The sequence below is a fragment of the Nomia melanderi genome, chromosome 7, assembly GCF_051020985.1.
Source record: "Nomia melanderi isolate GNS246 chromosome 7, iyNomMela1, whole genome shotgun sequence".
In the NCBI taxonomy this organism is placed as follows: Eukaryota; Metazoa; Arthropoda; class Insecta; order Hymenoptera; family Halictidae; genus Nomia; species Nomia melanderi.
Genome location: NC_135005.1, coordinates 12,085,645 through 12,112,115, shown reverse-complemented (window position 1 = coordinate 12,112,115; position 26,471 = coordinate 12,085,645). Strand labels below are relative to the sequence as shown.

The following is a 26,471-nucleotide window of genomic DNA, read 5'->3' as shown; positions in this document are numbered from 1 at the left end:
GGTAAATCGATAAGGCTGCGCGTCCTTCTCATCGGAACGATGTTATTGTGGAGTGTTCGTAGTCTTTGCCTCGAAGAAATCTTGTTTAAAAATAATAAGGCGTCCCGACTTTTGACTCGGAGATACCGTGAAAGTCGGGATATCGTCGATAGCGTGAGACGGACGGTGATATCGATGGAAATGATGCAATTTTTGCCAGTGATACGTCTGCACGCGTAATGCGGGAAGAAGTTCGCCTTTCGCGAAGTTCAAGAAACTCGGTGTGTTCTGGGGTTACTGTACACACGCGATAATCTCATTGGAGCATCGGCGGATATTCGAATGCATGTATGCCACAGGCGTGGACTAATAGATCCACGCGAACGTATATTTGCGGATGCAGAAGGGAGAATGTTTCTGCCCCGGACACGTAGGCCCGGATCAATGCACAGGGTGTGTACTTGGACTGATTATGCACATATATTAAGAACAGATCATTTACATACGTGTATTTCATATTTATGCACTGGTCCACGCCGGTGAAGCTGTCGGGCGCGTGGGCTCGATTCTATTCTTGAAGCTACGTTTTTTTTTCGGCTCGATGGGAGAATGAACCTAAACTTGTTTCTTCCATTCTGTTCATTTTTCCCGAGGATCTGTAACGAAAGTCTGTAAGATACGAGCACATAATAGGAAGCAAATATTTTTAAATTACAACGCTGATTATGCCACGTTTAAGATAGTCAGCGTTGCGAATCGCAAGACGCTCGTGTGTCTGGATCGAACCGGTAAGCTGGACCGAAGTGAGTCAAGCATTTAAATAAACTTTCTGTCACGCAGCTCGAAAAAATGTAATTTAAAAATGCTATCAAAGCTGGCCTGACCTTAGAGATCAACGAAGTCGGACAGAAAGGAAGAAGGAGAGTGATGAAACCATCCTCTAACAGTCTCAAACCAGTCTTCGACGATGTCCGAGGTTTTCCAGGTGTCCGTTCGCTAACATTGATTTATGGCATCCGCTCCGATTCACGCTGAACTTTCACTCCAACCGAAAATCTCGCGGTATCCTCTATTTTCGCTAGCCTCTCGTGAAAGCGCGAAGTCCGTCATTCTCGCCACTCTGGTTTCCTCTTGACGTCACACGTTCTACTCATTCAGAGTTCTCGGCTCGCGCACCGGTGCACTTCGAACAAAGAATTTCCAGCCAATTACTTCCGACGGCATAGAAACGCGTGTCCGAAGGCATGATTAATTAATTGTTGGAGTGGAACGCTGGTGAAAGCAGGCTATCATAACAAGCTGACGTTCGCGAGGGTCGGCGGGGTTCTTTTTGGTCGCTGGTAATGTTTCAGGACAGGGTTCGCGTGAGTAATACCACCACGGATCACCAGACAGAACCGAGAGCTCCTTGGGGGTCTGTCATAGTCGCCAGTGGTCACGACGAATAAACAGACAAGTCAATGAAATTTCCACTTCGATCTTGATCGGGTGAACGCGTTAATAGAACAACGAAGTTTCTCTTCTACTATTACCCGCATGGGTAAATTACCATGTAAAAGTGCTATCCCTCGGAAACTCAGCTTTATCGTAGCAACGCGTTGTCAACCTGCAAATGAAAAATGAGTTTGGTATTATCGAATTTGTTATTGTATTATTATTGTCATATTATCGTTACGATATCATTGGCACCGAATTATCATTATCAAATTTATTATCATTTTGTCGTTGCCATATGGCCATTCAGACTATCTATTCCGAAGTACCAAATTTAAAACTGACAACTTGAAACTTGCGTTTCAAGGAAGGGAAGAATCCTGTATCCTCCTTTCCTTCTGCCTTCGCGAAAGCACGGATTTCAGTGCGCAGATAAAAAATTGTGAAATTTGCCAGAATCACTGGTGACGAGCGGATCATTTATTGGGACGATTAAATTACTGCGTGTTATCAAAGACAACCTGTACCCGGTTTATTGCTAATTCCGCGCAACCTGCGTCGCTCCCCTACCGGCACTTAAAACCCGATTACGACGCCATTCTGGTTAAAGACTTTTATGGCGTATGACCGGTGGTCGCGGTTGCATTCTGCGGGGATTTTATATGGAACGTTTACAGGACCGCGGTCGCTATAAATTTTCGACGACGGTGTCCCGAACTTTTAACGCGTGTTCGTCGAGCAACCCTTAACTTCCACTCGTTTTATTTGTTTTTTTTTCGTTAGAAGACCTACTACATCATCGACATTTCGAAAGTGAATAATCGGAAATAAATTATCTCAATCAAAATATCACAAGAATATTTTTGATGTATCACCTACGAAAATTGAGAACGTTCCCGCTGAATAAATTGTGTTTTCCTTGCGATCATAGTTCTCTATTTGCCATCGATTATTTTCTGTTTCCAGCGTTCTGAATGTTATTGGCGTCGACCTGAATGTAAACTAAATATTTGATCTCAACTATTTTATCTGAAACCCTTAAAGCGTATCGAACAGCCTAAACCAATAACGCATATACATTCCGTTTCATTTTTTTTACTCAATTAAATCAGCCGTGAGATTTTTCTCGGACGCAACCTGGGTATTTCGATTTTTGCCCCCCTCTCCTCTTTAATTAATAGCAACGTGCGAGCTCGAAACGCGTTTCGGCTATTATTAATGTCCCCTCGGAACGGCCACGTTCTAATTCGCTCCGGTCGCGCTCGATTTCTGCCGTTTTATCGGCTCAACGGACTCCGTAATAAATAGAGACGTTTGACACGCGGCTGGAAAAACGCGAAACGAGAGTCCGCGCGCGGGAGGCGATAACGTTGAACGACCGCACGCTGGACCAGAATAGAAATCGACATTAAAATTAACTGCGGCTGATTACGACGTCATTGGACGATCATAGAACTACCGCGAGCCTTGCGACTTCGGCCCTTCTAACCGCAACGATCAAGGGTGCGATATTTTCTGCCCGCCATGTCGTGTTCTCTGTATTTTTTACGGCGAAAGAATAACGAGCGGAATTCTGGACAAATTTAATGGTACCTTAAATTTGTGATGTTGTTTAGTGTACATACTTTGTTTCATAGTGGGCAGTGAATAGTTACGCGTATTAACCCTTTGCACTCGAGAGGCGACTCCCAGTCGCCGGACGATTTGATACAGGAAAATTATAAACTTTGGTATTTGCCATTAACCTTTGTATGCTGCGCCAATGCGTGAAATATTGAAAGGAAATAGCTCCCTAATTTATGTGTGATTTCTTGTTACATTCATTCTAAAGAATCTTCTCTACATCTAATTAGAATGTTTTTCAAACGAAAAACTTTCGAGTGCAAAGAGTTAACGCTAGATTTACGGAACGAGTCAATTTCACTCATATTGAATTTTATAAACATTATTTGGTAAATGTTTGGGTCGATTTTGACTGATTCAATTAAGTGATTATGGTTCCTAATAATACACTTTTAAACATTTGATTTTCTAGATCTAAACGAACATCGATCTTTCTAGGAACAATAGAATAAACTGTACAACAAATGTTCGTAAATCTAGTGTTAGAATTAAATCAAAGAAACAATATTAATCAGGTATATTTTTGTCTAAATACGTATGGGACCAAGAAATAAACGTGGAATCTAAGTGGAAACATAGCACAGTATGAATAGCATATAGCGCACCATAAAAATAGAAGCGACAGTAACAAAAAATCCAAGTAAAAAATAATTGATTCATAAATGGACGGAGGGGAATGATCAAAGAATATTCCTATAATAAGGAAATCTCAACAGAACGGAGCGATTAAGAACAAACTCGACGTATCCTAAACACATCTGCACAACAGATCGAAGTCTGCTGCGTCTTCAAAAGCAAAAGGCAAATCTGTAAGCGACAAAACAATTTCCGGGAAGGGAAGCAATAACCGCGTCCAGTCCGCCAAAAGCGAAACGGTTTATCTCTCTCCCATCGATGATTTACGTGTAACGGAATACAGTTTCCGCGGGCACGTAGCGCAAATAGATCGAAAAGAGCGTCGGCCGGTGGTTGTCATAAATATCGCGTCTGCTTTCTAAAACCCGTCTCCCCTTCGACGAGGAAAACTTGCACGGGGAGGAAATGGAAAACAAAAAGAAAGAAGTGGAAGAGGAAAATCGAGGAGCGCATAAATAAGACCAGCCACGCTGATCGAGACCTTTAAGGCCAAACGCACACGAGCGTATCGCGCGAAAATGTCGCAACAATTGTATCGCAGCAATGGAAAAGCAAAGTTCTTCTGCCTTTTGGTTCGAGTTTCCATAGCTTCAAGACTAGAACTTTGTCATCAAGACTCAAACTTGAAGGTTAAGTCTTCGAAGACTCGAGCTTTATTGAACACTAAGCTTTCAAAACTCAACCTTTAAGGTTAAATCTTCGAGAACTCGAGCTTTGTTGAACACCAGGCTTTCAAGACTCAGCCTTTAATATTAAGTCTTCGAAGACTCGACCTTTATTAAACACTAAACTTTCAAAACTCAACGTTTAAGGTTAAATCTTCGAGAACTCGAGCTTTGTTGAACACCAGGCTTTCAAAACTCAGCCTTGAAGATTAAATCTTCGAAAACTCGAGCTTTCTTGCACACCAAGCTTTCAAAACTCAGGCTTTAATATTACGTCTTCGAAGACTCGAGCTTTGTTGAACAATAAGCTTTCAAGACTCAGCCTTTAATATTAAGTCTGAAAACTCGAGCTTTGTTGAACACCAAATCTTCAAGACTCAGTGTTCAAGGTTAAGCCTCGAAGCTTCGAAGACTCGAGCATTTTACAACACCAACGTAACCGCTGCGAATCGCAGCTGTATCGTGTCGCTGGTGTGCGTATAGCCTAAATCACGAGAGGCTCGGTCTCGCGGCACCAAGAAATTAAGATCGATTTCACGTCTAACAAGCGTCTCGACCCCCTAAGCTAGGGTACAAGGAGTGAGAAGGCGAGGCAGAGGGTGATCGAGGACGAAATAAGAAGGGCGGAGGAACGGAAAGATGAGATCGAGCCGGTTGGTCGTTCAACCGAGCCAGTTACAACGTCGCGGCGCCTGCAAGATCTTTGGTCGGTTTGACTTTCAACGGGCGAACCGTGAAGAGAGCGTGGTCACGTGACTGTAGGTCTTCAACGATCCGGAAACGAGATTCGTTTTCCGGAGATAAGCTTGATCGTTTGAGGATCGTAGTTGGGTAAAATGTTAATTAGGATTCGCGGCGACTGTGTATCAGTAACGACGATTTAATGGCGATTGAGGATATTACAGGTGATAAAGATTCATAATCAACTGGTTTCTAATTTGAAACTGAAATTGAGGATTACGGTGAATCTTAATTAATACAAGTAGAGCAAAGAGTATCTTTCATTGCAATATTATTCGCCATTTCCCTTTTCTGTTCTATTCAATAATCTCGAAAGAAACATCGCTTTCTTCCTTTCATTTCCAACACACATTTCCAAGGACTTTCTTAAAAGCAAATTCGTCCTTTTTCATTCGACAATCCCAGCAACCCTCACGGCCACGAGTATCGCATCACAAGGCTCAACCTTTTTCGCTCGAAGATCAAGCGAGACGATAAAATTCAAAATTCACCGTCGAACTCTGCATATCGCGACAGACGAAACATTGGGACAAAACAGTCCTAGCCCCCGATCCAAAGACTCTCCTCCACCTGCAAAAAGTGTCCCCCGTTCCCTCGGCAAAACACCGAACATCCACGACAAAAACTACCGTCAAACGCAAAGGGTTAATTCCGGCCACAATCCCCATCAGCTCTCGCATTCCTCAGCCCGATCGCGAACTCGACGCGTCCTGTTCGGGCCGCTTCGAGAATTCTGATCGCGAGTCTAAAATCGCCCTAAAGCGAACACGGGATGGGGAGGAACGAGGAGAGGAACTGTCCGAGCCGGGTCCCGTGCAAGGGACGAGGACGAGCGAGCCTAGAAAATCGAAAGGAGAGAGCAAAAGGCAACGTCCCGTCGTGTCGCGTCGCGTCGCGTCGGCACGGCTGGAAAGGAAAGGAAGAGAGAAAGAAGGAGCGAGGTTAGGGTGAGCAGCGAGCCGGGCCGAGGGCGCGCGGGAGAATTGAAAACCGCGTGGGCAGGAGCGAGACGGGGCTCTGCCCGTGTAGCAGCAGGGAAAAAGAGGGAGGGAACCGCGTACAACACGTTGAATACGTGGGACGGTTTAATACTTCCTTGGCGCGTGTAATGTGCGGCCGTCTGGCGGCGCCGGCGCCTGCATGCCTTCCCCCTTCGCCTCGCTCCTCCAGCCGGCAACTCACCCACCCCCTCTCGCGGCGGACGTACCGTCTCTCACTGGCCGCGTATTTATAGTGTATTATTATTGTAGTGTGTTTACGCAGCGTGACACAGATTTGATGTGACCAGATTTGCAAAAGACCGAGACGCCACGGTCTCCGTTCCGCCAGCTAGCGTCCGATGATGGACGCCGATTGCTCGAGCGCGGTCTGATGGTCGCTGGATTTGACCCTTTCAGGATGGATGCTGTCCGCGTTGCCGGAGTTTCGAATACAATGCTGCGGACGGATCGTTCGGTTATTCAGGTAGACTCGTAGCTGCGTTTTGTGGAGCGCAGTGCTTGGATGGGGTGTGGTTTTCCTTTAGTCTCTGCTAGAGGTTTTCGGTATTTTCAAGTATTCTTAGGTTCACGAAGTTTACTGAGTTTTGACATTTCTGTGACAGGCTTTGCAGATGGAGAGATAGATTTCTCGGTTGCTTTTAACGCAATGTAGCATTGTTCCTTATGTTTGGAGGACTTGCGGCGGTTAACGCGTTGATAGAACTAAGCACTTAACGCTTGAACTACCGATCGCTGAAACTCACTTTCCTAAGTTTCTTTATAAAACTTCCGTGTGTTTATTAAGATTTCGCTTAGATTTCAGTGTATTACTGAATCGACTTCTTTAACGATTTATCACAGAAGCATCTGTACCTTTTCAGTAATTGTAACAAGAGAAATCGGGAATGAGCCATTTTGACCCGTCTGGTAGTTCTAGTGTTAATACTATAGATATGCAATTTTTGTGAAGATTGTAATAGATCTTGTATCGTTTCTAATGGTACTCATCGTAGCATGCAAATGAAACTATTAATTTATAAAGCGATGTCGTATTACAATGACGAGAATTTGCAGAGTAAACCGAAATCAGTGAACGCTGGCTGGTATATAGCTCTAGCGCCAATGAGTCGTCACTGGAGCCTTCCGTTTCTTGCTCCGCCGAAATTTCGCGCGCCACGTTCACGCCTCGGCGCCCCGTTTATTCTGGCCGGGTCGTAAATCGGCCTCTGTTATTGACGAAGCTGATTCCTGACAGAAGCGTATCGCCGCGTAACGAAGTTCGATCACGCGCGTCGCAGAGGAATGCGCCCGGCCGAACGTTAATTAACGGTCTGCGGGCCGGCACAATGGCCGCGTGGCGAATCGCCGCGATTCCGATCGTTGTTGTCGCCCGGGGACCGCGACACAACACGCGTATCGGATATCCGCAGACAGCCACACGAGACGCCGTGAATAATCCTGTTATACGCGTGAAAATTTTGAATGAAAAACCTGCGACGACGCGGGGCACGGCGGGAAGCTGCGGGTACCGGCTACTCCGGTTACTTACGTACTCCGTCTCCCGCCGGCCATTACGTTCTACCCTTTAACACGTTCACCGCCGCGAGAATTTCGAGCGTTTTGCGTAGCAATACTTATTCCTTCGTAACAAAGGCAAATGGCATGTAGGTTGCTTATGATATCTTGTAATTTATGTTATTTTCGTAAAGCTTATATTAACCCTCTGCAGACGAGTATCGACATTTCGGCGCGATCAAATGTCCATATTTCGAGAACTAAGTCGCAAACGAATGATTCAATTACTCAAACAGCAAGAGATCAGTGTATAATTTCCTTTCTTTCTATTATTTAAACAATCGATATATAATTTAACTTCATCTGCTGAAGGTTTCGTATATTTCGAAGAATCTTCCGCAAAGGGTTAACGTTGAAGGAGAATATTTTGAAAGACAATAAAACCATTAAACCTCTACAGCAACCCATGTAGAAGTAATTATTAATCATTTGGTAGTACAGTGATCGTATTACACACTATTACAAACTACTCAGAAAAGATGAGTGCTTAGTTCTTGAAAAAATTAGGATTGTTTTAGGTTTCTAGGTGACGGGTATACTCGTTAAGCGTTGTTGAGTCTCTCGTCGAAACAGAGTGGAAACGTAAGGAGATGGGCTGAACGTAAATATTAGTTTTCCGTTATAGACCGTCACGTTTCAAAGTGAACGTAACGCTGGAACGAACACGGTATTATTCTTTTTTCCTAGTGAAAATGATTAACGGCAAAGTAGTCGGCCGTCGAGCGTTGCGACAGAGATCGTAGTGGCAAGGGGTTAACGCGGCGACAAAACAGAAACTGACCGGTCGTGTTTGGTATGGAAGGGAGGGGCGACACAGAGAAACAGAGGAAAAGAGATGAAAAAGAGAAAGAAGAACGAGGGACCGCGTTCATTTGAATTCTTCCTTCCCCGGCGCCGTAATTAATTGACCTCATTGCCGTCCGTGGCTCCGACGAGTGTTTTTGTATCCCCGGCTCGCTTATCGTAATGAATTTGTCTGGACGTCGTAAATAAAACAAACGCCACCGGCCGGGCGAATTTTTCTTAGGCCCCAGCGCCTCGTAACTCGTTCGATCGGCCGCGGAAAAATGGAATCAACGCGTCTCGACGCCGTCGAGCCCTGATCGCTTAACGAAGAACAAAAAGCACCATCGCGAACGGAAAACACCGCGCAACGGGTTCTCCGCGAAAAATATTTTCATTTGCTCGGGAAGTTCGCGGCGTTAATCGTGGGTCATTATTCCTGAATTTCTCTTTCCTTTTTCAGAATCGGGAAAAATTCGATACGATCGCGATCGTGACGAGAATCGAACTTGTAGTTCCTTGGACATTTAATTCTTCGATTCATAGAGAATTCTCAAATCGGGTAATATCACAATGAAAGGGGATACCTGTGATAAAAGTCGTGAAGCAAGGGGTTAACAATAAAAGCGACATTGAAAAGTAATAAACTCATTAAGATTGATACTTATGAACGAAATTATGTCCGCCTATAAAATGAACCACATCAACATGTTTTTCGCAATGCTTCCTTTAACCAGTTAGCTGTTTTGACCTCTTTGAACAGTAAAATGAGTCGCAGAAAGTGAGTTAGCTATACTCGTCACAACACAAAACCTTGGTGTTTCTTCGTGATGAGTGTGCTCGTGAAAAACAGCTAACTGGTTGAGATGAGGGAATGACTGGAAAAATGTCGCACTTTCCTATCGGCGAGCGGTAAACCGCGGGCACAACCGAGACCGCGGCGAGACCGGGGGCACCGGTGTGCGCGTTTTGTTTTATCGCGAGATGTGGTCGGACAACGGAACACGAGAGTCCGGAACGCCTCTCGGGATTCGATTAAACGTGTCTCCCTTGTAAAGCAAACCGACCATTAACCCCGTGTCTCGATCTCGTTTCACGCTCTGTCACCGGGCCTTATCGCGGTGCCTCGACGATAGAGAACGCGACCGGGACAACGATTGCGGACAGTTTAAATAACTGACCAGAATAGAGGAAATTTTCACTGAAACAACGAAGAAACCGTGACGAAGAAAACCACAGGATTTATTTGTGAATAATTTGAAATCGAAACTTTTGCGACTTTCCACACATGAAATTGAAGCTCGATGTTTACACTTTAACGTGCAAGTGGTTTGGATAAAAAATAATTATGACAAGCTATTCAGAATCGTGATCGATCGATAAGAATGACTAAGGCCGAATTTTCTTTATTGAATCGTTCGTAGATGATTAATAGATGAATGTCATCGATCGTACGTTTTCCAATAACTCAACTAGGTAATAGTATAGACCGAAATGTGCTCTATTAAACAACTAATCAGTTTCCTGTTTTTATTGACATCATTTGTCATCGTTACCAATGAAATCTCGATACAGATACGTGTGAAAAGTAGGAAATCAGCGTGGCAGTCGAGTTAACGTTCGATCGGCCGGTTCCAGGCTCGAAAGATAACGATTATTATTTGTCGGTCGTCGTCGATCTATTCGTGGCCTGCCCGCGAGCCCGTTTAATTAAACCGGATCGAGGGCGGCGCCGCGGTGTGTATCGCCAACGGTCGTTTCCCGGATTTCTGCGCGCGCCCGATTCAGAATTGTCAAAAGTTTCCAACATTGTACGGCGAACCGTGATCCGATTATAAACGTCTATTCCAAGGAGTACATTCGAAGCCCTTGCACTCGAAAGCTCTTTCGTTGCATGTATTCATCATTTTTCTAATGAAACACTAATGAAATTTTTGATAATATACAAATAAAAAGGTAAGATTATTTCATTCTAATGTCTCATGTTCAATTGCATTACATAAGATTTGACATTGATTATATACTTTCATAACTTTTCTATGTCAAACCACACCGTGAGTCGCCATTTCGAATGCAAAGGGTTAACTGTTTGTTTCTTCGATTTGGATTTAGCGTCGCATCAACTGCAATATAGTTATTAACGACAACTTGATGTTCAGATTTCAACTTGTTCTCACGAAATATTCGAACATTACGTGTATTTATGAAGTATTCACGTATTTAGGGACTGAAAATTTCAATGAAAACCGTGCGTTTGAGGGAACCGATGCTAGAAATGCATCGAAAGCGTGCATGAAGCGCGAGATATTCTCGTCAACAGTTCATAATCCATTGATATGCAGTCGGATTACATTCTGCGCTCAATTCCCTAGGGTTCGGTCTGTTACCCGCGGCGATATCAGTTACGATTTCAGAATTTTCGCGCGACTGGCGCCTGTCCAACGGGAACGGGCTGCGGCGGCGGCGATTTATCGGGACACCAGCGAAAACAGTACTACACCCACGTTTTTTATTACAATTTATTACTTTCTATTCTTTCTTTTGTATTTAGAATTCTAATTTTTCTACATTAGACTTTGAGCATCATACTATTTATTATATATTACCAGTCTCAATAGTATATTGGTTTACAAGCAATTGAGGAATCAACTGAATTATTTTCGAAAACTTTACTATGAAGTTAATGAATTGCAAATCGAGTGAATTTCAAATTAGAGATGAAAGTATAAAGAGAAATAAGACGAAAGTGAAGAACAAGAAGATCGCGGTTTTGGCTTCCTTTTGGAGTTATTATCGAATCAAGGTCTATTCGAGTTATGACGGCGCGTCAACAATGGCGCGCGTGAGGCAGGTCAGTGCGAGCGCCGACAGTGGCGTAGCCTTCGAGAGACAGAGAACCGACTCACGGGTCATCGTTCACGTATTCTTTGATTATTAAAAATTTGAAAAAGGAATAGAAAGTGACATTCGTTTACCTTCGATTTTCTTTTCAGCTTCAATGGAAGTTCGAAGTTCTATGCAAAGTAAAGCGTTATTCTAACAAGAAGACAGTTCACTGTTATTTTAACAAGAAAAATTAAACAATTTCAACGGTGCTGAAGCAATTGAAAAATTACTATTCTCACAGCGATCCTCTCAGCCATTAAGAATCAGTTCGATGTAATTATAGATAACTCGAGATTCCCTAAAGTGTATCTTTCCTAGAACGGTTAGATGAGTAAGGGACGATAAAGAACAGTTAGAATTAGTAGAATGCGACAACTCAACGCTAGAGACGCGGCACCTCGTAAACCGAGTTTATGGAATTGTTGGGACAGATAAGTGAACCTCGGAGACCATAAGGCCCGGCAAGTTGTGACTCCGGAAAGAAGGAACGTGACAAACGACAGTTCCAGATATGCGGGACCAGATAAAAATCACAGGAGCAGGCTGCGGCTAGAACACTAACGACCAACACCGAACCGCCACGTTTATCGCAACGACTCACTAACTCTAACTCGACGATCGACGCTACCAGATTCCTTGCAAAACTATTGAAGCACGAAAACGCCGAAGGATAAAAATCTCATTGAAACATATAGACATAAATATATCCTATAAATCTGAAAGCAAGAGAGTGTTACGCTCAGTTTCCTTTTCATCTCGAACATTTCATTCCAAAATGTTTCCAGTCGTTCGAACGTTAACATTACAATATGCCCGATCAAAAGTTTCGATCAACAAAACATAAACCTGAAATTGTTAAAAAATAAACTTTCCAGGCAGCATTGTATATAAATGATCCGTGCAGACCCGCTGGAATCGTAAAGTAAGAAATCTAACGGGTGCGACAGTTTCAGGGTCGATTTCTTGGTCACGTTCGAAAAATCGCGGCCCGAGGGTATCGAACACGCGCGTCGAGCAACGGCCTCGGCGCATTCACCGGCCCGAGAGCGTCGTTTACTTACCTGAATGAACCGTGCGTCAGCGGCGTTTTTCAAGAATCGAGGCCCCGTTGTGCACGCCGCGCCGGTATCAGCATGAAGCGCTGCCGGGCAGGTGTCTCTCGGGCAAGGCGCCGGAAGGTCGTAAACCGATTCGAGGTTTCCCGGTGCCGGTCCGGTGTATACCCGGTGGCCATTATTTGCGCCCCGTGACGTGCTGTAAAATCCTTTGCATTTAAACGACCACCACCAGGTTCCTTCCCCTCTCCCTTCGCCTCTCGGCACCTTTAACCCTTCTGTCAGCTACTGGGTACCAATTTTCATATTTTCTTCGCCGCGGTTCTGTTAAGCTTTGATTATTATAAATCTCCGATAAAGTCGCACGAGATTTTCATTTAAGTAGGATATTCCCATTTTCTTTCTTATATGCTTTACACCGTGTGTCTCTTAAATAGAACATACTACTAAAACGGATTACTGAACTAAACATTAGCCGTTCACGAGACAATGGTCGCGTAAGACGTTCGAACGTCTGTAGTTAAGTTCTTCAATTGGAAAGCAAAGGAAAAGAATCGAAGCATAGGACTTCCCTCCTGCTACATTTAATTCAGAACTTAATTTCCCCAAACACAATCTCCCTAACACCCAAAGAACCCTAATCCAACATTTATTTAAATTTGTGAAAGTTATTTAAACTTTATTCTTTATTCGACGTCTATCTACTTTCATTAAATTATTCGTATACATATAAACGAAGGCTGCGCGTTGTCTACTACTTAGTAGCTACCGAAGCAACACGGTGGCAAGAGAAGTCTCGTATCTATACCTTCGATTGGTCACGTATAACTGTATGAAACAGCAAATTACTAGCAAAAATAACATGAAAAACGATGGAAATCGAGCTGTTAGAATTCCTAAGCCTAGCCATTGAGTGGTAGGTGGACAATACCTAGCAGCTCCGGCTCGCGATGGAGAACGTGCTCCCGCGTTGTGCGCCTGGATTATCCCTGGTCCGTCCAGGTGAGAGAGGATGGTGGTAACTTTATTCGTCGCGCGAAGCCCGACACGCTGGCCTCCCCCCGGCTCAGTTTTTCGTAGAACCCGGCCATTGTCTCGGAGATTAATGGTGCCACGGGGAGAAGGACCGTTCGCCCCGCCGCGGCGCGCCGAGAGCCGAAACCCGAATGATTTCGCTCCCTTTGTCCTCCCGGCGTGTTTCTCTCGCCTCCGACCCCTCGACCGCTACGACCGACGGTGTGAAAAAGATAGGGTGGCCCGCCGGCCTCGTTTCCAGCTCATTCAACGAATACCGGCCGAGGACGGAGGGATGGGGCGAAATTATGCGGCCGAGGGTGGGTTCCGTTCCCTGGCAGCTTTCACCGACCGCCCGTGGCCCCTTTCAACGCGGCACGCGTGCCCGCTCCCCGGAGGGATTTCTTAATTGGCGGATGAAATTAATCACCTGGCTCGGCCACCCGTAGACGGTTGTTGCTGTTCTCAGCGAGCAGGTCGCGATACTCGATTTTGCACCTTAACCCCTTAATCGCTTCATTTTTCTGCGACGTTGTTGGGATAGTTAGGTTAGGTACTGTTGGCAGATATTAGCTAGGTCGAGTAGTGTAGGTTTGATCGGTCAGTTCTCGTTTTACTTTTGATTCGTTGATACGGTCGTACAAATGAGCGAAACGAGTGTAGACCCGGCTTACGTTTGTGCATGCTGGACATTGAGACAACTCCTAACGGTACTTTACATTGGGTGATTGTTCCTGGAAGATGACGACGTATGTCGTCACGTGTATACCTATAGTGCATTCTTTGATGACGAATTATGTTGTCATATGCAGGGTTTAGTCCGGTGTTTGGAGTTTATAGTATTAGAATGTAGATATTGGAATAGTTTGTCGATGAGTAGACAGTCGGTATTGCTGTACTATGTACTTTATTATCTAGGATTCTGTGTTATTATCCTGTATATAGTTGTTTCTAAATTTTGATAGTTCGAATTTAATGTAAGGGGAAAGAACGAGAAAGATTTTCAGATGTAAGAGAAAGAAATTTGGTTTTGTAGGAAGGCGACGCGGTATTTACCAGACGTGCCGAGAAAATGGCGGCTCCGGTGTTTACGCGGTGCTCGCGTTGGAATTTCGGGAGGTCGATGCTATCTGTTCCGTGAAATGCACCAGGGTGCTCTTGAAAGCGAACGGCCGAACTTCGGGAATGTTTTCCAGTTGGTCGTGAAACGGGAAGAGGATCGTGTGAACGCGGACCCGTGGACTTTGCGGCTCAGTTTCGTCCGTTCGTCCTTTCTCTTCCGTTTCATCGTCGGCATGCGATCGTTGTTTTTTTTTAAATAATTTCCCAATTAAATCAACGTCCTCGAACAGTCTCGTGTAACATACGAACGTCACAATTAACAATAAAAAAAATCACAAAGAATCTTCAATCACGCTTTAATTAAAACCTTTCCGTTCCACGATACATTCGTTCAGAATTCCCAATTTCAATAATCACACGACCCGATTCTCCGGCCGCGTAATTAAACTAATGTAAACAGTGTATGCGTTAACACGCTCCCGTCCGATGCTTCTAAAGGGTTAACGAACCTCGGATTTTATACGGTACGAGCGAGCACCCATAATCGACGAGGGGAACGATAAAACAATAATATTACGGAACGAGCCGGCCCGCGCTTTATACTCTCCCCTTTGCCCCCTCTAAACCGCGAGTATCGTAACCGATCAAATAATTTTCAACGGAAACGAGCGTCTTATTAATTATGAGCGCGGTTCGGTCTGCACCAAATTATCCCAATGATCCGAGGTATTGCAGTTAAAGGCTCCGCCGCGATTCCCGTGGCCACGATCTCGGGACCGGCCGCGCGGAAATCTTGATTGCCGGGTCTGGTTTAATTGCGGGCTTAAAATATGACCGGCAGCGATATATAGAACAAGATCGATATATCCTTGGCCGAAGTAGGGGTGACCTTTGGGTTTAAATTAACGCGGCCGCTTCCGTCCCGGCGTTCGTATTCAAAAACACATGCGTCGACTACACTCGCTCGCCTTCCTTCTCTGTCCGCCTCGACTGTCGCGGCCGATCTTATTATTTCCCTGTCCGATCGTTTACGAGACGGATCGCTCTGTTAATCTCGAAACGTCGCCGCTCGGCATGCTGGTCCCGCGGGGCGGAACCTAACCGATGCGTCCCACGACAAGCTGAGCGAAATGTAATCTGGTTTCTTTCATTTTTCGAACGTGACTCCAATACGAAACAAGGAAGGGTTCGGAAGAATTTGAGGACGCTTAATTTTCGGGTTCGGAAGAATTTAAGGACGCTAAATCGTCACTCACTAAAATCCTCGAAGAGAGAATTTCTGTTTAAAATTCCTTTGTTCTTAATTGTCAGTTGAAAGTTAGAAAAGGTCATTTATACGTTTGAAACATGCAATCGAAAATTTCGTTCTACAAACCGATTGTGATCGAAGAAATTTCGATTTTAGGTATTCGGTTTTCAATTTCAAGCTTCTTCCGAGAATCAAGTTCTTATTATTCGTAGCCGCACTTAATATTTTTACCGGACGTTTAGCAGTTTCGATTTTATTGCGGCGCAAGCGCTCATATACGCGTGCGAATACACACAGGTACATAAGTTATATATTTGCTTGTATATATGCTTTCACGCGGTGCGCGCAAAATGGCCGCCACCGATCTGAGGTGAAAACCGTGATGGTTGTAATAAATATTCCAAGGAAACACGGATATTCTGATGCGCGCAGGCTCGATTAGTTTTCTTTAGAATCGGTTGTCGCCGAGTGGTCTCCGTCATGATGCGCGCAGACCTATTCCATCGGCGGGGTACATTAATTCATGCTCATTTAACATTTTTCCAAGGCGCGCTGCCGCGCCGCGGCAGGCGTCGAGCGGACACCGCCGAGAAATTTATGGCAAAAAGGCGTCGCGTAATGCGCGTCGACACGCGAATATTGCTAAACAGACTGTTTATTACACTCCGCCGGCAAACGGCACGATCAATTTGCCGTATCTCCGCCGAGCGATCTACGATCCACGGCGTCCGCGCACGCAGCGGCGTGTTGCCGTTGGCCCGAATTCAGATAAATATTTACGACGGAGGGAATGATTGTCCCCGTGATCGTTTTTTTTCTCTCTTCGCATCAGCGAGGATTATTTTCGGGCCGAAGCCGAAGCGCGGGCTTGATGAGTGGAATATTCGCACGCAAAATGGCGCCAATTTATCAAGATGGCCACCGAGAAACGGATTCCGATGCTGAGAATTCTTTAAAATGTTTTTTTTAGCGAGTGTATTAATTTGTAACAGCGTAAAAATGTTTTCGGAAACGTTCTGAAAAGTTGCGAAGAGAAATGTTTCTGGGAAATTAAATATCGCTGATGGAAGTTTATTAATATTAAAAATATCTGCGAGTCTCGAAGTGTGTGAAAATGACGCCGTTGTCAGACAGCCTCGAAGAGCGAAATTGACGAGAGAATTTTCTGATCAACGAAACGTGATCGATTAACTTGAAGTATCACCTTCGATCGGTTTATCGTCGAATAAAATTATATCGTAACGACGCCGGTGAATTGCAACGTCCCCGGTGTACAAGATTTGAGTCGTTAACGATCGCAGCTCGCGATCACGATCTAAACAGAGTTCAAATAGTTCGACTGTACTATTTGTTCAGTAGTACGACCGTATCCTTGGTCTGACACGCCCGTTCCATTTCGCGTCGCGTATTTATATCACTTGATCACGCTCGTTAAGATCGTCGCTGGGTAAAGTTTCAACCAGGCTCGCATCAACGCCGAAACATTCAACACGACTGAATAATGATTAATCTACTATATAAAAATACTTCACTCGATGTTCGCTTGGCGTGATAAATAATATTACAAAATCTTGGCAAGAATGAAAAATAAGAAGGAAAGTAACATATTCCATCCGCATTTAAATCAGCAGCACAGCCACTAGTGGCTCTCTTTCGCTTCGAAAAAGATTTACTATTTTTATCAAATTTTTTTCATCCTCGAACGTCAATAGACAGAATCGTTTTCAAAGGATCGAGAACGAAGGATCGCGTTTGAACATAAATCATGTCTGTCGTTCATCGATCAATTAGAATTACGCGCGTCACGAAAAATCTAGTCGAAAGACGCAACAGGCAAGCAGGCACTAGAATCGGCTGAAAATTACTAGCTTTCGTAACGAAGCCGGCCTAGGCGCTAGCGTTTCCACACGACGCATAAAACACGCTGAACGCGGATGGTTTTTTTTCACACGTACCGGGTGATCGTTCAATAAAATCCTGACGAACCGGCAGGCCGTCCGTCCGTCGGATCCCCGGTGAAAGTGGAAAAGAATTAATGCAGGATTAATATTTACTCGCCGGTGTCGATCGCCGGCGACTGGAACGACGGTACATCGGTCCGGCCGCTGAATCAACATTCGGCTGCTGTGTAAATTCTGGATCTCCCGTCTCTGTCTCCCTTTTTTTATCGTCGCGTAAACGTGAAGAAATATGCTTTGAACATCGTTTTCGAGAAACGATTTATGAAATAGGAGAAACACATTGAACACGAAGAATAGAAATCAATTAAATGAACCTCCCTCATTGAGGACTCTATCAGCTCCAAAATGAGAAACTTCGTAGCATTTTGTTCGATATCTGATGTCGACGTAATAATAATCATAATTGTACATGACAACAGTTTCAAAACATTCGACGAAATCGATGTCGACAATGATTCGATTGGAAATTGCCGCTAACAATTCTCAATTACAACTGAAATCCAGGTGACAATAAAACGTGGTGGTAATAAAACGAGAAACAGCAATATAATCGCTATCCTTAATACGCAATCAGGTCACATTTACTCCAACTTCGTCTGGAATCACGGTGATTCAGATATCCATCGAATATTTCATCCCGAAGACCGTCTTTGGAAGAAAAGAATCATCTCGGCGATCCGAGAGGTTGGCACAAAGGCTGCGAAATGATTTATTTCAATTCCCGATCGCGGTTATTCTGCGCTGTCGCCCCCGGTGGCGCAGAAACGGAATAGACCGCGGCGGGAGACGACGATGCGTATACACGAGGGTGAAGAAGAGAGAAAGAAACGAAGACAGAAGAAGACGAAGAAGAAGAAGGAGAAGGAGAACAAGAAGAAAAAGAAGAGGAAGGCGTCGATCATTTACGCGAGACCACACACAAGCAAACACACACGTACATACACATACACACACACGCGCGCGCACACACACACACACACACATACACACATTGGGAAACAAGAAGAAACTCAATTACTTCGGGGAATCATTGTGACCGGGTCTTTGTGCGATGTCCCGGGCTTTACGATCGAATTCTGACGGTGCATCTTGCGTTTTCGCAGGTACCGCCTGACAGCCGGAAAAAAGGAGGTCGGAGGTGGACCGGGGCTCAAAAGAAAGGAAACCGAAGGGAAGCGAGGAGGAGAAAGAGATGAGGACGACGACGGGCGTAAAAAGGATCATCCCACCGTGGACCATTCACCGTTTGCTGCGCCGCTATGACAAATCTAATAGATTCCCAGCGACTAAGGGCCGTGAAGGAACCTTTGGATCCTATACGCGCACACGTATACACCATCGAAAGCAAAAAGAAACCTACACATATAGCGTGCCCCTAGCTTTCTGAGTGTGAAAATAAGAGAACAACATCGTATGATCGTAGATTTAAGAATTCTTTGTTAAAATCGTTCGATATGATATAACCGTTTGAATCGCAAGTCCTTGTTCATACATTTATAATAAGAAAATTGTGATTCTACAACGATAGAAATAAACCAAGAAAACTCGAGTTTACATGCACTTAAAGACGCAGTTGAACCGATCAGCTACGTCGGTGTCCCACGCGAATCTTATCAGATGAACATAGACACGTTACTGACGTGATGGAACATAAAGGATTTCTTCTTGAAATTTACATATGAGAAGTCGATATTGATATTTCTATACTCCGACATCCTTTCGCTTTTGGTTGCTGAAGAATACATCTTCTGGGGAGAATTCGTGTTAAAAACCACTGGCTCCGAATATTACCGTGATCCGTTCGGCTGCGAGGGATCGCGCATAGAGGCGAATGGAGAACGGTTCTATTGAATGGCGGACGAGAGCGGATGTAACGCGTTCCGTGGACCCTTCGCCCTGTCCCTTCTAACAATGATATCCTCCCGCCGCGGCGGAGGCAGAGGTTGAACCGCCGAGAGAAATAAAGTCAAGCGGAGACGGCTCGCACAATGCTCATTGTCGAACCGCAACGTAGGAATGCCGGGGGAGCTTCGGTATTGTCGGCGCACGCCAAATGTATCCCCTTTTTCGCGCGCGCCGACGCGAACGGTTCACCGCCATTATGCATTCTCTGCTCCGCCACGCATATGTACTCCGCGCGTACGCGCTCGACCGGCGTCACTCTTTCTTCCCATCCTTTTTTTTCTCCTTTTTCTTATTGCCACGCATAATCACGCTTTTCGACTTCACCTTCTTCGCCGCCTCCTTTCAACCCTCCCGCGTTGAAACGAAACGTTTCTCGCGGATCGCGTGACAGTGAAGTTGGAATGTATTTGAGGAAAGGTGGAATCCATGTTTGCGAGTGACACTATTGAGTTAACAGCGGAGGCTTTCAAATGGGAAATTAAAGTTGTCGAGACCGCGTTGATGTTAGCGTATTGAGATCGTTTCTGATTGAAGAGTTTCAGAGACGAGAAAAAGGTAGTTTCAAAGGAGGGCGTTTCAAAGATTGTGAGATTTATTGTCGTAACGCAAGTTTCACGTTCTCATTTATTTCCGACACTCCGGAATCGTTCAAAAGTGAAAGCTTCCGACCTAGCTGCAAGAAAACGAGAGGTCCAACGTTAACAGTAACACATTATCGCGTGAAATAATCGAAAACCCAAAGAGCCCGAATAAAGAAGAAAAACCGAAGAACCGCTGGAAAGATCTCCGCTGACCGGCCAACGGCAGACCGCAAGGGCCGTGTTCTCGAAAAACGCGCGCATCGTCAAAAGGACCGGAAAAAATCGCAGACAAGGGGATTAGCTCCGGTCTGGTGTCCTCGCCCGAGGATCGGCCGCGTCAGAGGCGCGTAAACGTCGCGAGAAGAATCACGCGCGGTTCATCGTGGGATTAGAAGTTTTATTGGCCGGCGCGTCCATGTCGGCGGGTCCCCGGTGTCCGTGAAAATAAAAAAACACCCAAAGGATCGGGAACGAGAGAGGGACAGAGAGAAGGAGGGAGAAAGAGGGAGGGAGAGGAAAGAAAAAAAAAGAAACTATAAAAGAGATCGTCCTCCCTTGTTGTCTGGCCATCGTCCGAGCGCCACCGCCATCGTCGCCGTCGCCGTCGCGAGGTACAAAATCTGCCGTAAAATTCGTTTCGAGGCGGAAGATATTTTTCTTGGAAATGAATTCACCGAGCGTCGTCCACGACGAATGTGCATCCGGCTTAATGCCTGGTGCAGAACGAAGAATGCCGCAGGTATCTCACGTGGAATCTGCGAAAGCATCGGTCGCCGTCGTCTTCGGCGTCGTCTTCGTCGTCGGGGCCCCCCTCTCGCCTTCGGACGCGCGCGGCAGCCACGGCCGCCTCTCCGCCATTTTTCTTTTCTCACCTTAAGGCCTCACACGCACGGTTCCCCTCTGCTCTCCTCTGAATGTTCGCCTCATCCCTAACACCGTTGCCTCTCCTTCCGTCTTCCTCTCGCATCGCTCTTCTACTCTGCCTCTCTCTGTTCCCGTCCACCCACAGCTCTCGTCCCTGTTCCACCGTCGCTGGTCCACCCTGTCGCCGTGCCTCTTAGTCAACCGTGGCACAGACGGGCAAAAAGTATAACGGCCGATCACAGAGACGACCGCGCCACGATGTCGACAGACCGTCCCGCGAATTTTTACAAGCCGCTTAGCAATTAGTCACCCCGTCTTAGGGACGATTTCGTAACCGCCCTCTGACACGGCGAACACGGCTAAAGAGGGAGGAGACGTTCGTGGTGAACATGTTCTTCCCTTTTTTTCCTTTTCATTCGATTCCCTGCTTCCCTTCCCGCCCTTTGTTCTCGGTGCTCGGGGGCCTGCGCCTCGGATCTGTCGCCTTTGGTTCGGTTCGATCGGAGAACGAAACTGACGCGTGGATCGGTGAACGATCTTTGCGGTTTCCTTTCGATACCGTTCAATACGGACACATGAATTGGAATTTATGCATGGATATTATTATATTGTCGTTGATTGATTTAGATGCCAATGATTAAATTCGAAAGTTCTATGCATGACTTTCGACTGAATTTATTTACGGATTCGTAGGTTCGAATAATGATCTTTACTCCACCGTTGGTATATAATTTCCATCGGAGATATGCTCGTTTGATTTATCTCGCCAAGAACGCACAGAATGTTCTGCTCATTTAAGTGAAACGCTGATTATTCTATTGAGTAGAATGTGATACGAAGTATATGCAAGTAGGCAGACGAATGGGGATGCACGATCCATTCAACTGAATCGTCCCGCACAGCCATCTCTACTGCTCCTCCGTGAATTTAATCCTGAAACATGCCCGCAGTAGAATCGGACAGCGCTAATGGAAAAAGTTCTCTCAGCGCTGTCAGGTCTCGCTGCGATCATGTTTCAGGATTAAATTCCGGATGTGTATGATCGCTCGACGTGATATATATCGAACTCATAAAATTCGAGGCCTAAGAGCCAGTGTCGTTAATGACCTGTAACGTCGACCACGGTAACGAAGCTGCATACTCTAGCCTTTCTCGCGTAAAAAGTCCTAAGGAATTAAAAAAATATTCTTCAGTAAACGAGAGCGTGACCGAGCAGAGAAAGTGTAAATCAATGTGACAACGCTAACAGAATGAAAGCGAAGAACTTAGCAGCTTTCGCCCTTTGCAGTCTCGAGTCGAGCTAACTTAATTTCGTTGCAACGGTTACCTATATCACCAATTTCCATTGAAATTATTCGTAACATCGTAATCGTATCATATAGATATGTGATATATCCATAATATTCGTTAAGTATTCTCGGATAAATCAATTGCTACGTTACAAAACATTCGAATCAAGCAACTCCGATGCAAGTTCCAGATTGCAAAACCTAGATCACTTTGCACTGCAAAGAATCATACCGATGATTCCATGATACATGACACCGTCGAATGAAGACGAACGGATCGTCGGTGATCCGCGTATATCGAGCAAAGAAGCGCCGTTTTTGCTCTGCGTGATGTAACCGAATCGCAGGCCGGCGAAGCGCGGAGCATTGTTGTTTACGAGAGAATCGGCGGCCAGGAATTCCCGGATACACGCGGCAGAAAGACGATAAGCATCCATGGGAATACATCAATGAGGGCCATATACCGGGCACCGTGAATGGAGGCGCAATCGCCGCGGGGTTTTCATTCGGCTCGTTGATTCGCGACACGCGTCGGAATGACGTGGACGTTAAATACGTCCGACGCGCGTACCGATGCAAATCCTCTCGCGAACGATGCACGCGACAAGCATACGTAACGCGACGGTTTGCAGTATCGGGCGTAATCTATATACAACGGCCGCGGATCGATGTAGTTCCCGACGGTCGGCCTTCCGAATTCGCCTTAAAGGTCTCGATCGTAAAACCCACGGACGCTTCGGTCGCACGACCTACCTTTGGTCCGGACCTATGTATCTGGCTTCGGCTACACGCCTGCGACTCCTTGACAAGGATGCGGCGCACCGAAATTGGATGAAGCGGTTTCAACCCTGTAAAGGATGAAAGGTAAATTAATCGAATTCTGAACTATAAAACGTCAAATTCCACGTCAAATTCCTGCACACTGGGGAAGAGTATGTCTCGATCTTTTGTCGTTTAAGCGAGCGGATTATTCACTTCTACGTAACTTCCTATTCTAGACATATAAAAGCTCGATGTCACCGATACGTCGTTAAACTTCAGCGACCGAAATGAGGAATCGCAAGTGGGTTACCCATCAAACCTCCGATAACAATCTCATAGAGGGAGACAAGGAGAAACTAGATTTCCGTGGTGTTTACCAAACGTAAGATAGGACAACAGAGCGCCTCCACCGTAACAACGGCGAATGCGGGTGAGCCGAGCCCAACGAAACGTTACGCTTCACGTCCGCGCCAGTCTCCGATACACCGGAGTGTAAGTATTCGTTGCCCGCATAGTGGTGCACGGTGTCGCGACGCCGCTGGTGGTGGCAATGATGGTGGTGGTGGTGATGGTGGTGGTGGTGGTGGTGGTGGTGATGGTGATGATGGTGGTGGCAACAGTGGTGGCAACGATGGTGGCAATGGTGGTGGTGGTAATCGCGATAGTGGTGGTGAGCCGCGTCGCGCTGGTGGGGGGCGGGGGTGTCGGTGAGGTGGGGAGAAGCACCCACACGCGCGGCGCGGCGCGCTCTCGCACACCTCTCGGACAGCACAGTCATTCGCGACACCCACCGCGATCGGAAGTATCACACACCGGACGACACGAGTTCTCTCTCGGCGAACCCCTGTTTCCCTTTGCTTTTTCCTTCTTTCTCCCACGTACGAGCGCGCACACACGTGCATGCACGCTATGCACGCGCGTATATGCATCCTCCCGACCGGCTCAGCTTCGCTCGCCTGTGCCTAGGAGCGCACCGAACGATCCTATTCGCTCGTGCGATATATACTCGCGTATATACACGCGGGAAGGAGGAACAAGGAGGAGCGGGAACGTGTGTGCGTGGCGCGCACACGGGGGGAAGAAAGAAAGAGAGCGAAGAGAAAGAGAGTAAGAAAGAGAGAGAAAGGGAGAGAAAGAGAGAGACGGCGAACGCACTTGCACGATAACGCGCGGTACACCGAGCACATAAACGCGTACGCACACACTGGGATAGGAGGCACGGGTCCCGCTGCGGCAGCGTGCTCGGCTATCCCCATAAAAGCGACGGACTCGACCGGCCTGCGGACAGTTGTCATCGTTCGCTACATCGGCGCAACGTGTTCCCCGTGCGTGTTGTCGCCCGTTCACCTCTCTCTCCTCCGTCCGTCTTGCTCGTTACGGCCGGACCCGCGCGTAGAACCGCACGTAAGCTACTCGCTAAACTAACAGGAGACGCCCGGGGTGGAGAGATCGTGGCGCCCGGCTATCTCCACCGTCTACACCGAATCTCTCCACGGTGTTCGGTTTCGAGGAAGAGACGACCACGGGGCCACGGAGATGTCACGCGATCGCTGCGACACACTGGCCAGTGAATAGGAACCGCTCGAGGGGAGGGGGCGAGGAGAGGAGCCCGCGGCGCGAATGGATGAGAGGACCCGGCCAGTTCCGAGAATCGTAGTCGTGTCCCATTGATCGGTCGTGATCGATTTCGAAAATCAGCCAAGAAGAAAACGAAGAGGAAGAGACGTATATATATATATATATATATATGTATATATGTATATATAGATGTATATATATGTATATATATATACGCCGATAAGATCGGTCCGTCGATCCCGTCAGGCCGGCGCGGTTAGATAAGGCGGTCGCGTACGGCGCACGGTTATCGGTCGGCGATCGTCGCCGAAAATTCGACGGTACGTAAAAAACCGTCGTTCTAACCTATATTCGACGCGCGGCCCACCGGCGACCGGGGGGATCGCTCGGACGGTGAACGGAGGACGGCCGACGGGACACGCGATCCCGTTTCGCGGCCGATCGACTTCGATTTCCTCGCGGGTGCCCCGTTTTACCGGCACGTGGTTCGGGACTATTATAAGAGAGGAGAGGAGAGAAGACAGCGAGCGAGAGAGTCGGTAACACACCGGAGTGGTCGGAGCGGCAGACAGAGCGACGCTTCCGCGGGCGAAGACGTGGTCCTGTCTCGTCTTTCGGTGCGCGTATATATATAATAGGCGCTGCCTTGCTATACCACTGCGCGACGAGAGAAGGTGCACGCACGCACGCGCGCAAGCGAGCGAGCGAACGAGCGAGTATCTCACACGTACGGTTACCACACGACGAGCAGAGCGGTGGTGGCGGAAGACGCGTGCGTGTGTACGAAAGCGAAAAAGCGATTCGTCCGTGGCGCAAGCGCCAAAGCAGAAGCTTTTTCGAGCGAGCCAGCCGGAGACGGTGCCGATGATCAGATACATCAGATTCAGTGGCGGCACGGGCGTAGAGAGCGAGTCGGGTAACAGCTTCCCACCAGTCAGTCACTCACTCACGGCTAGTCAGTCACGGCAGTCACGCGCCGACCGTGTCAGACGCGCACTGGCCTGTTGGTTCGCGTGGAAAGAGGCCGGTGAAGAGCGAAGCGAACGGTGAACGAGAGACGAGCGACGATCTCAGTGGCCGAAGATTCGCGAGTAACGATAGAATCGGTAACGATCGCGGATCCCGCGAGAAGTAACAATATCCGGACTTACCGTTCGTTCGTTCGTTGTGCCTGCTTCGATATCGGTGGACGGACCGTGGAACCGCGAGGGAATATACCCGCGGAAAATCGTGTGCCGCGCGCAGGCGCGATGGGACGCTCGGCGAACCATCGAGATTCGATATCGTCGATGATCGTTCGATACGAGCCGGCCTAACGGACGAGAGACAGCTTCGGACACGCGCGTCGTGTGTCTTCGACTAAACCGAGTCGGTGTTTTCGAACGATTCATCCACCCCCGCCGTTGATCGAGATTCACCTGATAATTGCCGGGATCGTGTGTCTCGCGATTCTCAAGGACTCGGTTCGGTGGTGTGACCACGCGACGGACGGTCGCTCTCTGCCGGCGTGAAGAGAAACGGCCGACGCTCGCGATCGCGTATCGAACGTACTCCGGAATAATTTCCTCGACTGTGGCCCGGGTACATGTGCGACAACCTAGAGACACGGACTCTATGTGAATAAACGTGTCCGTTTGATCGCTGTCGACCGAACACGCTACACGGATGGTGTACGCATGTACGTTGAATCGTTACACTTTGTTGCATCCGTTAACCAAGAAGAAGCATCGAGACTCTCGCTCGAATCGGAAGTAACGAGACATCGTTTCCCGTTGGTCGCAACCCGTCTCGTGCGTTCCGCGACCCAGTGAAGGGTCGCGAGCCGCGCATCGAAAAACCCTGATCTACG

General features: G+C 46.9%; 1 protein-coding gene and 1 long non-coding RNA gene across 4 annotated transcripts in view; one reads left to right on the top strand and one right to left on the bottom strand.

Moving 5' to 3' along the window:
• Nucleotides 1-490: 490 nt before the first annotated feature.
• LOC143174683 (uncharacterized) lies at nt 491-25,832 on the bottom strand. Its single transcript, XR_012998895.1, has 4 exons — nt 25,774-25,832; nt 23,036-23,130; nt 864-1,585; nt 491-635 (listed from the first exon to the last, which is right to left on the bottom strand). It is a non-coding gene; the product is annotated as an uncharacterized LOC143174683 (long non-coding RNA).
• Nucleotides 23,830-26,471, top strand: part of sog (chordin short gastrulation) — a 133,921-nt gene continuing 131,279 nt past the window's right edge. The window contains exon 1 of one of the 3 annotated variants that reach the window (XM_076368918.1): nt 23,830-24,369. The gene's annotated coding sequence lies outside the window, so the exon portion shown is untranslated. Of the gene's footprint in view, nt 26,301-26,471 lie in introns of all 3 variants that reach the window. The other 2 variants (XM_076368917.1, XM_076368919.1) reach the window with 2 other exon arrangements.